The sequence below is a fragment of the Vespa velutina genome, chromosome 4 (assembly GCF_912470025.1).
Source record: "Vespa velutina chromosome 4, iVesVel2.1, whole genome shotgun sequence".
Taxonomy (NCBI): domain Eukaryota; kingdom Metazoa; phylum Arthropoda; class Insecta; order Hymenoptera; family Vespidae; genus Vespa; species Vespa velutina.
The window spans coordinates 9,971,416-9,987,269 of NC_062191.1; the positions used below are offsets into that span (position 1 = coordinate 9,971,416).

The 15,854-nt window shown below is 32.8% G+C and overlaps 1 protein-coding gene and 1 long non-coding RNA gene across 9 annotated transcripts in view; both read left to right on the forward strand.

Moving 5' to 3' along the window:
• LOC124948311 (serine-rich adhesin for platelets-like) overlaps nucleotides 1-15,854 on the forward strand; it is a 131,313-nt gene that overhangs the window by 43,451 nt on the left and 72,008 nt on the right. The gene's annotated exons all lie outside the window — the stretch shown is intronic.
• Nucleotides 1-15,854, forward strand: part of LOC124948326 — a 46,501-nt gene that overhangs the window by 24,405 nt on the left and 6,242 nt on the right. For 4 of the 6 annotated variants that reach the window (XR_007100672.1, XR_007100671.1, XR_007100674.1 and 1 more), the window contains exons 2-4: nucleotides 247-322; nucleotides 1,977-2,597; nucleotides 4,912-9,274. This is a non-coding gene — a long non-coding RNA (uncharacterized LOC124948326). Of the gene's footprint in view, nucleotides 1-246; nucleotides 323-1,976; nucleotides 2,598-4,911; nucleotides 9,275-15,854 lie in introns of those variants that run through there. The other 2 variants (XR_007100675.1, XR_007100673.1) reach the window with 2 other exon arrangements.

Consider the following 15,854-nt stretch of genomic DNA (forward strand, 5'->3'; position numbering starts at 1 on the left):
GCCGTATATCTTTCGTTAAAAATTTGATAAGAATGTCTATTTATTAATGAAAAATTATATTTATATATTTATATACAATTATATGTTATATATAAATATATATAATTTAAATATATATATATGTATAAAAATATGTATATATATATATGTTTAAATATATTTATGTATTGTGTGTGTATGTGTGTGTGTGTGTGTCTACCTACATATTTACAAAAAAAGATCATATTTTTCTTTTTTTTGTTTCAGGTAAGAGCCATCATCGACATCATGATTTTATTACCAACACTTCCTGTATCCGTCATGATAATTTTGCGGCCATCAGGTATAACGAAAGTTAAAATGCAAATTGCTCGCTCGTTAACTAAACCGTCCTATCGATCGTCTAAGATACATACATAGATTATATACATATATAGCAAACATTAGTAATATACGCTTGTAGAACCTTGAGGGCCAAACCCTCGCCTTTGATCTTTTTTCCTCGTATTATATTTCCCGACGTCGTCGTTCGTGATCTCGTTTCAATGATTCTCCCACACGGTTCATCGATGATTATACTTTTTTTTTTCCCATCGATAAACTAGAACGTAGACATGTATATCCATCGAATTATAATGACCGATCCATCGGATCGTTAAGGCTATCGTGTTGATTCTCTTATAACCTCGATTTGTTATATATTACAGTATAGTATCTGAGATTATTTATTTTTCTTAGAAATTATATATACTTATGTACTATAAAATTTTATCTTGCGTGAAATATTTACGTGTTAAAACATATTATTCTCGAATATTAAAATATTTGTTTGTCTTTTATCGTAAAGCAGAGATCGTGTTCACTCGTAAAATGGATGATACATAAGAATATTAAAAAAAAAAAAAAAAAAAAAAAGAGAAAAGAAAAGAAACAAAGAAAAAAAAAAGAAAAAGTCAAAGATATATCATGTCGAGCGATCTCGTTTTATGTTCTATTAGTCACGCTTAATGACTAGTCCATTATTAATGATTCGACGAATGAAAGTTTATTATTACTGACTATCAGAATCTAATAATATAGATTACAGGGATAGTCTCACGGACTATTCGCACGATTGCTTTCTACATTCCATAATTGTAAACGTAACATCGTTTCGTATCTATCATGCGTGAGACTATTAAAAGTGACGGAAAATTAATGGAAAAAATACAGATAAGTATTTATTTGATTTTATACATTTTTTTCTTCTTCTTTTTTTTTTTTTTTTTTTTTTTTACAACTTATCGCCGGACGATGCTTTACAACTGATTTTTTACGTTGGATTATTTTCTTTTCTTTTTACTTAGTTTGTTTTTTTTTCATTCGAATGACATAGATCGTTTTTTGTAGAGTGTACCTTACGTTGTTTTTTTCGATTTGTTTTTTTCTTTTTTGTTTTTGTTTGTTTTCTTCTTTTTAAGCCTCGAACGACTTATCGTAACACTTGTCGTACGAAGGTTGAAAAGAGAGGAAGGGCAGGTAAGGGTGGGGAGAAAGGTAATGAAAAGAAATCGATCGAATTACGGTTATCGTCGGTTCGGTGACATTGAAAGTAACGTAATCGCGTAAACGAGCTCTCTCCCGCAGGTGGAAATAATTACGTCGTTTTCGCGAACGCGTCGAGCATGCCTACACGCTTGGAATACATACCGACGGCTTTTACGAACGAGGTCGAACGAGGATTTGCTCTTTCCCGATCCACAAACCCTACTTGATTCCTTCCTACACGATCGTTTTCAAGCGTTTACACGTTCCATTTAACTTAACGCACGTAGAATTACACTTCTTATTATTTTTCGTGCGTTGTTAAATTAGTCGATAGTTTTATCGACGACAAGAAATTCAAGTACTTAAGTATTATGGTTGTAACCTATCTGAAGATTTTTTCATTCATATGTGTATATGTGTGTATATATATATATATATATGTGTCTATATATTTTCTACTCGATCATTAGAAAAAGAAGATACAACGAAGAGGATTATCAAGACTGAAATTTGATCCACGTTGAACATAATAATAATAAGAAGAAGAAGAAGAAAAAATAAAAAAAAATATTCTTGATCGTGATGACTACTTGGCTACCAGTTTGAAGTAGCGAAAGAAAAAGAAAAGAAAAAGAAAAAAAGACAAAGAGAAAAAAGAAGAAAAAAAAATCGTACAAAAGTACTTTACCGAGGTGATCGTTATCATCTCGTTACTTCCTTAACGTATATCGTTTTAACCCTTTTTCGAAATGTCACAACGACGATGTTACGACTTTTTAGAAGATACGTAGATTGTAAGAAAAGTAAGTACAAACGACGTTTCTCCTATTCGCTCGCATTCGTATTCATTGGATACTGGTAACTATAATGGTATGAGCACGCCTTGCCACGAATACACGCGTTCTGGATTTTCAACAAACAGGTGCGTGGACACTTCGGGAGGATATAAATCCAGATGGAAACATGTTCCAAGGTGGAAAGGTTGTCCTTTGGCGCGATGAGTGTACCAAGATAGGCCAAAGAAACATGTCCGACGTAATCTCTGACAAACACCTGTGTAAACACCAAAAACTCGATGTTATTTTTTCAAGGTTAAAATATAATTTATTACTGGGTTTTTTCTTTAATTTTTATATTTATATATATATATATATATATATATATATATATATATATATATATGTAAATGTATTAGGTAGACAAGAAAGTAATGTCGTTTCTATGCATGTCGATATTTGATAGTGATTAAAAATAAAAACTTGTTAAAAATTTATTCGTTTGAATTTAATTTAAGAAAGTGACATTACTTTCCGGTCTACCTAATATATATATATATATATAGTATAGAATTTTCCAATGATTTTTTTCGAACAATCAAAGAACACTGATCGATACGTGAACACATTAGTAATACATCTACTCGATGGAAAACGGTATTGTATTTTCGCGTGGGAGTCCATTCAACGTGGAACATTAATAATGAAATCCGTGAGGTAGAGTTGCGTTCTCCCTGGTATGAAATGCGACGGAAAATTCAAGACACGTATGTGTACGGTAACGCAGCATCTTGTTTATTGAAGTTTATGGGATTGCATGTGCCCGCTTTCGAGATAAAATCTATCTGACAGTGGAAATACACTTTGTACCGCGACGGGATAGAGGATCGTGTTCAACCGGTAAACCACGCTTACTACGTTAGTGTACGTACGCGCGTCTACGCCTCTTTACTATGCGTGTATATGTTCTATCTCTCTCTTTCTATATATATATATATATATATATATATATATATATATATATATATATATCGTTTTCTCGTTCCTCTCTCTCTCTCTCTCTCTCTCTCTCTCTCTCTCTCTCTCTCTCTCTCCATCTTTTTCTCTCTATCTTTTTCTCTCTCACTTATTCTCTTACCGTCGTGTATATAAACTCAACTCATACATGCTCGTTTAACAACGATCGTATTATGCAACGATAACCGTATGCTCTCACCTGCTTCGCCGCGGTTTACGAGAAACGTTACTCACTGTTATTCCTATTAATTATTCGTTAACGTAACAACAATACCGGTGCTCCATTCGTACTCATAGATCTTCTATTTGACTAGAGTCATAATAGCATCCGCGTAACTTCGTAATCGTTGAATATTAATCTTTTCGGTATTAAAGCCGTGTTTTCAACCAATGTCCGAATGAAAGAGAGAGATAAAGAGAGAGAAAGAGAAAAAGAGAGAGAAAGAGAAAAAGAGAGAGAGAGAGAGAGAGAGAGAGAAAGAAGAAAAGATGCATTTTAACTCATACTTTCTCGATTTCTCGATTGTTCGACCTCTCGTAAACAATTCTTATAGCAAACAAGTCTTTTGACTAACTTTACAAACGTAGACATGAATTGGATATTTATTTTTTCTCTACGTATTTATACTTATCACCGTGTATAACGATGTTAATACCTTTATCCATTCAATCTTTAAGAACATTCTTAGGTTCAAGTAGAAAAGCTTGTTAATACTTTGAACTATGCGTAAATCACATATGGCCCACTTTTTCATTAGGATCTGATTTTAATAATTTTGCGTAAAGACGAAATATTATCATAAAATTCATCGTAAATGTATCGTCAGGTGATACATAATTATCAGATTTAATGGAATTTTTGTAAGATGTACCATTGATAATGAGTCATGCGGCGTGATAGAACGTTTTAAGTTTATAAGAAAATTCACTGTTGTTATCGTTAAATTATCAATCGTGTCGTTTTAATTTCACTTATTGTTTCTTATTAATATACGATGACAATTGTATAATTATTTCACATAAGATATAAATAACATATAATGCAAATAAAGGATTATATTGATCTCCTAATCTGACTTTAAAATATTTTATAAAATAACAATTTATTTCGTTCTTTCTTTAAAACATTTAGCATGCGCTATATTGGCAGAGAAAGAAAGAGAGAGAGAGAGAGAGAGAAAAAGAGAGAGTTTGTTAGACTTTCTCTCAAGGTTCATTTATTATTATACGGAATATTTAACTTTGAAAAATTCGTTGAATTTCTCGTTAAAAGATAAAGAAAAATTTTTTAATTTATAATCATAATAAATGCATATACATATATATATATATATATATATATATATTTTTTTTTTTTTCTTTTTATAATATATATATATATAGACGTTTACTAATATACACGTTTACTAATTATTTTGCTACTAAAATTTTTACTAAAATTTTTTTAATTAATAATCATAATAAATGCATATATATATATATATATATATATATATATATATATATATTTAATAAAAAATAATTATTAAAAGAAAAAAAGTATATTTCTATATATATACACGTTTACTAATTATTTTGCCGATTTTATTAATAGCATATTTCATAATTTTAGAGATGTTTAGAATGAATGCAATAACGTGGGCCATGCACGACCTACGAGGCCTGAACGAAAACCCACGTGAAAGTACCCGGTCATTCAATGTGTTAATACTCAAAACATGTTAATCATTCCACGAGGAGAAAGAATTATTATACGTTAGGTGGTCGATCACCTCGAAGTGTCGAGAAATCGTTTAACCGGCATGGTTTATTACTTCGAGAGAACGTAAATCTTCGTTTAACAATGAGAGAAATGACTGCTATGAAATGAAGCCGCGCGTATTATGTTTACCTCTCGTTGATCTTTTATTGGTCTTCGAATGGACTTCTTTCAATGAGTTTTGTTTAAATAATTTTATGAAGATATGATTTATAATGATTTTTGACGTTTCTATTAGACGAATGAAATCGTTTCGTTGTTTCATTTGTAGAAACAATTTGTAGAAACAATTTAGAAGAAAAAGAGAGAGAGAGAGAGAGAGAGAGAGAGAGAGAGAAAAGAAAGAAAAAGAATTGATCATTCAATAGAGAAAGTAAACTAAATGTGATTAGAAAAAAAAAGAAATGTAATAAGAAAAGAATTTGCGACGTTTTAATATTAATTTATTATTAATATTCTTTTATTATTAATATTAATATTCTGTTCTCTTCGTTTCTTTGAACGTTAACAAATAAAGGAAGTAATAAAAATTATTATTTTGCATTTGTATTTTCATAGATCGCAAAACTTTTTTGAATATCATCGATAAATCAGATTAGAATCGGTTGTTTATACAATTTTGTCGAATGTGTTTTTTTTTTTGTCGATTCTTCTTCGTAAACTCGTGTGTGGTGTTACCTTTCGATTCGGCGACAACGTTCACGCGATTATTAATTATCTTTGTTTCGCTATATAGATCATGATTTATCGCTAAATAATTTTTCTTTTACATCGGTGATAATAGTAATCCATCCGAATGAAATCGTTATCTATCACATGAGCGATGAATTACAAGAAAAATGTCAACAGAAAGAGAGAAAGAAAAAGAAAAAAAAAAGAAAAAAAAAAAAGAAAAATTTAATGGCCGAAGATATTTAAATAAATAGAAAATTTATATCAGTGCATTATCTCAGTGCATTATCTCTTCCCAGTCGTACATATCCATGTACGCATATATACATACATATATATATATATATATACAAACATATATATATATATATTCTTACTTATCTCTCCTTTGTAAAAGCAACACCGTTAGAAAATATAAAAAGATGTCTCGTTATCTCGAGGATGGGCTAATAAAAAGAATATAGAGTGAGGCGTGGAGAAGAGATGACTATGTTACATCTTAGCGCGGTACAATAAGCTGACAGCGGCTCACGAAACTCAAAGGGACTCACCGACCATTTTGCCCTTTACGAGCTAATCGACCTATCTGACTTATTCGACATAGCTGTTTCGGGCGACGATACAAGCGGCTTTTTATTTTATCATCAAAGAGCTTTCTTCTTTTGGGTGTACGGCAGGGGGGAAAATGGCGACGATGAGGTGGACATTATCGTTGGAACTAAGTGAATAGCTTACATACTATATGAATCACATTAGACCATCAGATTTATCTAATTATAAAATATAATTATTTTTGGTTAGGGTCAATCAATGTTCCTTTGTCACGTTTTACTTCGATTAGCAATATTTCGAATAAAATCAGCAGGTTTATCAAATAAATATATTATTTACTAATTGGTTATAAAAATTTCTTTTTTTTTTTTCTTTTCTTTTTTAAGGATTAACATGCGTATAAAAGATATGTATGGTTTAGCAGATAGAAATAATTTATTCAACACTTGTCAGTGTCGAGACTTTTTATTTTTGATTTATAAAAAGTTATAAAAAAGATATCAGAAAATATAAGGATGATCAGATGTTGCGTTCGTTATTTTTATATTTCTTTTTTCTCTTCTTCTTCTTCTTCTTTTTTTTCTATTCAACTTTTCTTTTGTAATAGATCAAAGCGGTAAATCGACAAAAGCCGTTTGACACTGAGATGCCGACGACGGCGTCATGGCGGTCAAGAACACCGCTACTTTTTCTTTTCTTATCTTTTCTTTCATCCGATCGAGCGCAGCCACGTGGTGTGCGTTTCTTTCTCTTTTCTCTTTTTGTTAAAACGAACGATTAAACTTTACGACACCCATTACAAGTCCATTTCGTCGAGTGTCATGACGCGTTTAAGGGTATTGTAATCTCTTTGTTCAAGTATAATATTATAAAGTGATAGTTACAATAAGAATAAAAGATATTGATATTAGTCGTAATGTTGCACGAGGTTCAGAAATTTAGTTTATACTAAAATAAGATACCTAACGTTCTGAATGAAACGATAAATTTTCTTTTACCAGAGAACATTTTAGGTTTTATGGGGAATCAAAGCTGATGCATGATCGTAAACAATTTCCCGTTTATTTATTGATCGTTGAAACCTCAGGGAAGAAAGTGCATAGATGCGTATTTCGTAACAGTTTAGTGAAACCAATGATGATCTTGGCGCAAAAAAAAAAAGAGAAAATAAAGAAAAATAAAAACATTTTATTTAAAACAATTTTAAAGAGCACAAATGTTCCTTCCATGGGAGACTCCGATTGATTTTACTTTTATATTTCGACATTTTAATTTTACGAGGGAATTTCCGAGGGATTTATTTCTATTTCAGACGTAATTCATAGCCACGCAATATCATTAAAGAACCTAAATTGGATCTAAACGATGCAATTGTTATTTTCTCACGGTCTATAAATATAGGTATACGATCTTCTCGCATAAACGTGTGGGATAAAAAAAAAAAAAAAAGAAAAAAAAAAGATTTTTCCCCATAAAAATAGATCTTCATACAAATTTCGTAAATGATATTTTGGAAAAAAGAAAATAGAAAATAAAAACGATATCGCGTAGAATCGCAAAAGAAAATAGCTGGAACACGTAGAAAGCGCAAACATTCATTGTACTCGAAATCCAGATAGAAGTAAAAACCAATAAACGTGGACTCGAATTGTCGAGACAAAGGATCGTAAAATTTAATTACCCATTGAGCACCGCGGTAGTCGATGAAGTTGGTCGATAGTAGTAGAGAAGTGTATATATATATATATATATATATAAATAAAAAAAAATAAAAATATACAAATCAAAACAAAATAAAAAAAAAAAAATAGTTGGATAGATCGGTCTGGTCCGAAGTTGGCCGCATCTTGATCGACCATAGAAGAAGGCAACGTTGTAAAGCCTCTTATCCTTTATGTCGAGGATTCCTTATTTTAATTTCTTCCTAGGAGCTCTTGCGTTTTACAGCTCAATGATTTTGCGATCGCGTATCTCTACGCGAAAGCATGATCGCATCGCTCGACTCGAAGCTTACTATACTCTTTCAATCGTACGTATATATGTATATATGAATATAAGTATATACGTATATACATATGTACGTTCGAATCGCTCGATATGTATCGTCACTTTCGTATTATTTATTAACTTTCTCCATTAAAATCCATCCAACATAAAATGCGAGCATGAAAAAATATAAGAAAAGAAGGGGGAAAAGAAAAAAAGAAAAAGAAATAAGTATATATACACATCTATTCTCGATTATTATATTCGAAGAAAGAAACTTTTTTATTTTTATTTTTATTTTCTTCTTTTTTTTTTTTTTCACTTTTTACTTTCACAAAATATCCAAATTTCGAAAGGAACAGAAAGAGAAAGAGAGAGAGAGAGAGAGAGAGAAAGAGAGAGAGAGGCAGACTCGAAAGTAGATTCGTGCAATAGAGAAATCCGAATTAAACTTGAATATACCATACGTAAGTACATGAGTAAGTACATAAGATTCGCGATTATCTCTCGGAAAAGAGGGAGAGAAAGAATATATATAGAGAGAGAGAGAGAGAGAGAGAGAGAGAGAGAGAAAGAGAGAGAGAGAGAAACAGAGACAGAGAGAGAGAGAGACACTATAAGTCATGTTGGACTTGGTAGGCTAACGTTTGAATAAAAAAAAAGTAAAGAAAAGAAAAGAAAAGAAAAAAGAACAGAAAAAGAAAAGAAGAATCATATACGAAAGATATTCCTCTCTCTGTCGGAGGATTCATTGCGGTCGTTAATTGTTTCACCCGGCATTAGCATATAAATGTAACCACCATGCCGATATGATCGTTAAACGCAAGAAGACACATTGGACGTGAACGTCTCGATTCAACTGTGCGTCCTTCGACTGGACTCCTCCTTGCTTAACCGAGAAACGACTAAGTATCCTCTGGTTATATTAATTAACTTTTCGACGGTATAATGATTCGCGTGCGCTCGTTCATTCAACGGAGAAGAAAAATCGACCGCCAGCCTATAACGTATCATGATCGAGTTTATACCTATAAGCTCGAAGTAATTCTTTTTTCTTTTTTGTCTTTTTATTTATTTTTCCTTTTTTATCAAAGTTTTAAATATACATATATATATATATATATATATACATATATTCACATATATCTACTCGTCGATTTTCGATATACGAGTCCATTGATGATATATCGATATAATTATAAACGTATATTTTATTTATTTTATTTATTTAATTTATTTAATTTATTTAATTTATTTTTAAACCAAGTATTATTCCTTTTTCTTCCCCTTCTAGCCCACCTTCCCAGCCTCGCTAATTATACATAAGTAATCACGATCGAATGGTCGATTCGTTAATGTATTTATCATTTAAGGACCTATGTAACGTATATGTACTTACGTGCATGGAATGGCAGGGGGAAAAGAAAAGATTCGAAATGCTGAAAAACCGAGACCCGTCGCATAAATCGCGTTTTGCTTGGCTGCTTGCTTTCGCAGGCTAGGGCAACGTCGCTTTTACCACGGTGGCATGCAGAAACGAGCAAAGTGCACCATCGTAAAGCTTCGTTTCTCTTTCCTTATCCTCCTCCACCTTCTCCTTCATCTTCCTTCCTTTCTCCTCATCCTTTCGACCAACCCTCATCCATTCTCCCCCTTCTGTATCTATCCCACTCTCTACTACTTTTCTCCTTCTCCTCCTCTTCTTTCTGGGATGAATGGAAGACTCGGACTCTATCGAGCAAACTCTACTGGTTGGCAAGTGGAGCACGTCTATAAAATAAATAGCAGCGAACCTTGCTTATACTTCTCCTTCGCTTTGCTATTGAACTTTAGAAGTCGCCGTAAACCTTTTAAACTCTCCTTTCGCCGTTGGTCGCGCACACGATCGATTCCCGATAAGATCACCGGCTCCTTTCGAAAGTATTACGGTTGATTATACGCGTGCCGTATTCCGTTAATAAGTCACGAGTTATTGCCAATTTCTGATCGTTTTACTTTCAAGTATTATTATTAGACATTTATGTACTCACTGATGTATTTTTATCATTCTTACAAAAAATATATATATATATATATATATATATATATATTTATATATTAAAAAAAAGATAAAGAAAATCTATCTAATATGGTGGATCCATAATGGTGGTTACGCAGTATCAATATTTTTTCTCTTCTTCGTTTGTCGGTTACAAATAATTCATCATATTCGTTTCCTCGAAGGAAGAAATTAAATCGAAAAGTCTATAATTTTAAGAGCGTTATATATATATATATATACGTATATATATGTATGTAACAAGGAGGAACGCGGTAAGAATCATTAAACGACTCTCGTTACGAATGATAGCAAGTTAATATCCAATTACGGTGCATTTATAATGTCGAAAAACCGGACATGTATGAGATGAAAAATTATCGGGAGTAATAGCGAACGTCCCGTAGAGCATCTCGACCGGTCCGAAAATTATTGGGTGTAAGACGTTAATTTGTTCGATAATCGTTACCTTCGTGCATCTTCTTCGATATTTTTTTTTTTCTTTCGTTTCATTTCGTTTTGTTTTATTTTGTTTCAGTCATATCGGAAAATCTAACTCTCGTTTCTATCGTATTTTCATTTTTTTAAATCTTTTTTTTCTACCGTTCCAAGTAACGTTTCGATAAAATCCTAGATAAAGACTCTCGTCTTCTTGGATTTCGATTTTTTCTTTTCTTTTCTTTCTTTCTTTCTTTCTTTCTTTCTTTCTTTCTTTTTTGCGATCAAGGCCGGACATTTAATTGGATCATACAAGAATATCTCAGGTTTACCACGGCTAATTACTATGGTAATTATTTTTAGATCATACTGCGTTCACGGCTCGTCGAGCGAGTATTCGAAACATTCGCTTTGAAGTTTCACCGATGAAATTTAGTATGTACGCGATGCTTCAACCAATGAGAGACTTCTTCCGTAATCATTTCGAATAATCACTTGAAGAAAATGGTATAGAAATCGGTGATAATCGTTACATCGACCTATCGAAGTCATTAGGTTATTCACATATCATGTGTCGTCGGTTTTAACTATCATCATTGAGTTTCTATAAGAAAACTAACTATATGGATTAATCAAAATGATTTCATTGCATGGGTTCTTCATAGAAGAACCCCCTCTAAATTTGTTCTCTATTTAAAACATAAATTTATCGTTTTAATATATATTTAAAACGTACCTTTATCATAATTATAAATTACGGTTTCTCGGCTATCTGTAGGGAGAAAAAAGAAAAGAAAAAAGTAAAAGTAAAAGAGGAAAAAATATGTTAAACCGATGAACGTTGCGTTACTATCTTTGTTATTTATGCACACGTAAAGAAGAAGAAATATTATATAAATCAGTGGAGATTCTTTACCGAACGCGAACCGATAATTATAGGTTGAGGTGTTACCAAGAAGAGAGGGGTGTTGTTCCTGATAAGAAGCCGAATGAAATATCGTGTTTTACACGATACATAAAGCTCGAGTTACTCGTTATACCTACTTACATTACTTACTTGTCCCGTATCGTTTACCTCGAATCTTTCTCCGACGGGCACTATGATATTCTTCTCTTCTTTTATATTTAATTTATAAGAAAGAAAAAAAAAAAAAAAAAAAAAAAAAAAAAAAAAAGAAAAAAAATATATATATATATATATATGTATAATTTTCTCTTGAGCTCGAGATCGTACATTTATATAATTTAAGCGAGTCGTCTATACGATATCTTCTTCGTTAAATTATATTCGATAAATATTTTAATGATAGAAAAATTCTGCTTGATAGACCGAAGAAGATCTAGCCTTATCTGAATTTAAAAGTTGATAACCTTGAATCGAACCACCTGTTACTACTGGTAACGTCACGCTCGGATTAATTCGATCGTAATAATAGGACGAACCAAACGATTATTATCATTTGGTCTAAGGTTTAATTCGTGGCATATCGAAGTTTAGATACGTTAACTATGTATTTCTAATCGTTCCATTACATTCTCTTAAAGAAAATCTCGTTGGTAATCGTAACCAACGGCATTTTATATTCCACGGACTAGGAAGTTGTCTAACCTATGGAACATAAAGAAGAAGAAGAAAAGGTGGATGAAGAAGAAGAAGAAGGAGAAGAAGAAGAAGAAGAAGAAGAAGAGAACACCGAAGGTGAGAAAAGCTTCTGGCAGCTGTTCGTGTCTCGCATCGTACACCATCGTAGACCGCAAAATTCCTACGTAATTTCTGAGTGGTCGATTCCATTGCTCGACCGAGCATTACCTACCTACATACATACCTATCCCTTTCACCCTCCCTTTCCCTTGCTCACGAACACGTGCGTATCGTTTTATAATACGCGGATGAGCGCGTTAACCCGTATTTCTTTCGTCACTATTTCTTCTTCTTCTTTTTTCTTTTTTTCCTTTTCTTTCTTCTTTCTATATCATCTCTCTTGGAAATGGTTAAGAGAGCGCGATATTTTCACTTGGCCGAGCATTTCTTTACGTTACGAAATTTCGATCGAAACTCAATCTGCATTTTTATGAGGGAGGAAGACTGCTAGGATAATTGCAAATTGCGTTCCAACCCCCCCCCCCCTTCTCCCGGCTCGCATTCTACCCCCTCTCTCATCTATCCTACTCCGATCGCGAGATCGAATCGTCTCTTCTCTGCTTAGAAAATATTTAGGAATGCGTTGAACGATCTTTCTCCTTCTTCTCTTCCTTTCCCTCTCTCTCTCTCTCTCTCTCTCTCTCTCTCTCTCTCTCTCTCTATCGTTTCTTCTTTTTCCTCCTTCATCTTCGTATTAACAATTTTTCTTTCTATTTGCGCGCGAACCAAAGTCCGGTTTTTGTCCGCCGCCATTTGTGGTTAATACGGTCATCGGTCCGAGGAACCTTAGTTACTTACTTACTTACTTACAATAATGACGATAGATACTTCCATAAAACATGCCAGAGATGGAATTTAGGGCGTGCTGTTATTCCAATGGCAATTGACTAGCCGTAACGGATAATTAACACGGTATTAAGAGTTATCTCCGTAAATTCATCGGATCGTCGTACCTTCGAAACGCCTTCTCAGAGTCGGCCGATATTCACCTAACGTGATTTACGACCTTTTATCACGCCAGGCTTGCGTTCTCCTCCTTCTCCTCCTCCTCCTCCTCCTTTTCTTTTTTCTTCATTCTTTCTTCATTCTTTCCCTTCCTCCTCCTTTTTTCACCTTTGATTTCTTTCTCTTCCCCTTTTTTTCTTTCGATGTATCAGAAAAAAACATCGAGGATATCTTTTGAAGATAATCGATATCTCTATCGGTATTCATTTTGATTCGTCATAAAAAATATCTCAAATATCTTGAAAGGATATCTTTTGGAGTTAATCGATATCTTTATTGGTATTCATTTTAATTTGTCACAAAAAATATTTTAAAAAGATATACTTTGAAGATAATCGATATCTTTATTGTTATACATTTTGATTCATTAGAAAAAAATGTTATCCCTTTTAATGAATTTTATTCATTCTCATACATGTTGCTTTTTATCTTATTTTTATAAGATTATATTAAAACGTGGGATTAATGTGACATTAGAAAGTAATATTTTTTCAAAATAGGATTTCGACGATTGCTTTTTCACAATTCTTTTCTTTTTTTTCTTTTTTCTTTTTCTTCTTCTTCTTCTTCTTTTATTTTTTATTATTTTTCTATTCACGGTGCAAAAATAGCGAAATTTCTTTCAGGGAAAGCCGAGAGTATAACGAGTAAGCGTGGAACGAATCGCTTCGATTAGACGCACGGACACGTTCGAGAGGAGAGACGAATCGTCAAAGGGTTAAAGGTTAACCTTAGACGTTCCGAACGTTTCTAGGCGTTTTACCGTCTTAGATTTCGCTAGAAATTTCTATTGAAATCTATTATTGAAATGAAGTATTCGATTTCGATTTCGATTTCGAAATGTTTGAAATTTCGATTCTTGCGATTGGAAACTGTTATTCGTTTGCGCAAAAGTATATAATAATTTCAAATGAATAATTTTGCAAACTCTAAACCGTAGGAAAGTTTTAAATTAAGAAAATTATTTATCGATCGTTCTGATTACGATCTTTTGAAAAACTTTTCGCCTCTCTTTTCTAATCTCTCTATATCAATAAAATCTGATGAATTATTCTTTGGATAATGGAGTTACGTCACTTTGTTAACACGTATATTGTACTTTCTTATTTAATTGCTATGTTCAGTTAGTTTTCTCTCGAATGATGATAGGCTTTACTCTTTCGTAGGTACTTCGTGTATATGTGCACATAGCCACTGGTAAAACTTGGAACACGTTAGACGCCGTACGATAAGTCGCAACGCGTCCACATGTTCCTTATTCACACAAACGTACACACACGCACGCACATATGTGCATATATATATATATATACTTTACGTTACATGCGGGTATCTCGAATATCCTTTCTACGTGAGATCAACGCGGGATCTATCCCGCGATCATGCGCGAGTTTCCCATGGATTTCACTAGCAAGATGATGCGGGTATATCGCTGTCTACCTCATAGTTAAAGGTCCTCTTAGGGGTCATCCCTCAGGGATAAAACCCTCCGAATTAGGCTATCGTTTATAGGAAAAATTCACTATTGGCAAACCGGCTCGCAATTAACGTCCTATCTTTCTTTCGTTTAAGAAGAAACCGCTCTTCGTATTTCTTCTTACAATCTTCGTGTAGTTAAGTTAACGCCCGGCCGATACCTACAACAAGTTTTTCAAGGACTAATGGAAATTTTCGTTTTCTTTTTCTTTCTTTCTTTCTTTCTTTTTTTTTTTTTTTTCTATATAATATTATCGAATGACAATGACTGAGGTATGAAATACATTCATAATTTTTTACGAAGCTCAACGGTATATAATGTTACGTCGAATAACCAATCGTTCATTAGATTCGTGGTCTAGTGCTCGATCCACCGTAACGAGTCTAACAATGATACTTTTCTTTTTCTTTCTTTTATTATGTTACCAGATGAACGTTCGCGTAAATTCTAACGCGAGTTCGAACGGATGGATCGTGTAACACGAAGGAACCATTAATTCCAAAAGATCGGTCCGTATGTCAAAATTATCGTGTTGACCATCGCTAAAGGATGTTACCGTTACTTCCTCCTTTCTCGCTCGTGGGAATGATAAAAGAAGATCCAACTCGGAGATCAATAATACTAACATTCTCTCTTGTATCTTCCGTCATTCGCGATGTAAGTCGAGCGATACGTACCTAAAGTATACCGTGTATTTTGATTTTAATCGTTTCGAATCAATGACTATACGATCAAAAAGATTACTTATTGTAAAAATTTCGATTTGTAAAAATTGTTGATTTATTGAATTCGATTTGAGATTGCGACATGACTGCGTAAAAAAAAAAAAAAAAAAAAAAAAAAAAAAAAAAAAAAGAAAAAGAAAAATATGAAAAATAAAAAAGGAAGAAAACAAAAAGGAAAAAGACACGAAAAAGAAGTTATTGAAATTATTATTAAACCGGAGGCGAGATCGTTGCATATCTCAAAGTCTTTCATCGATCATA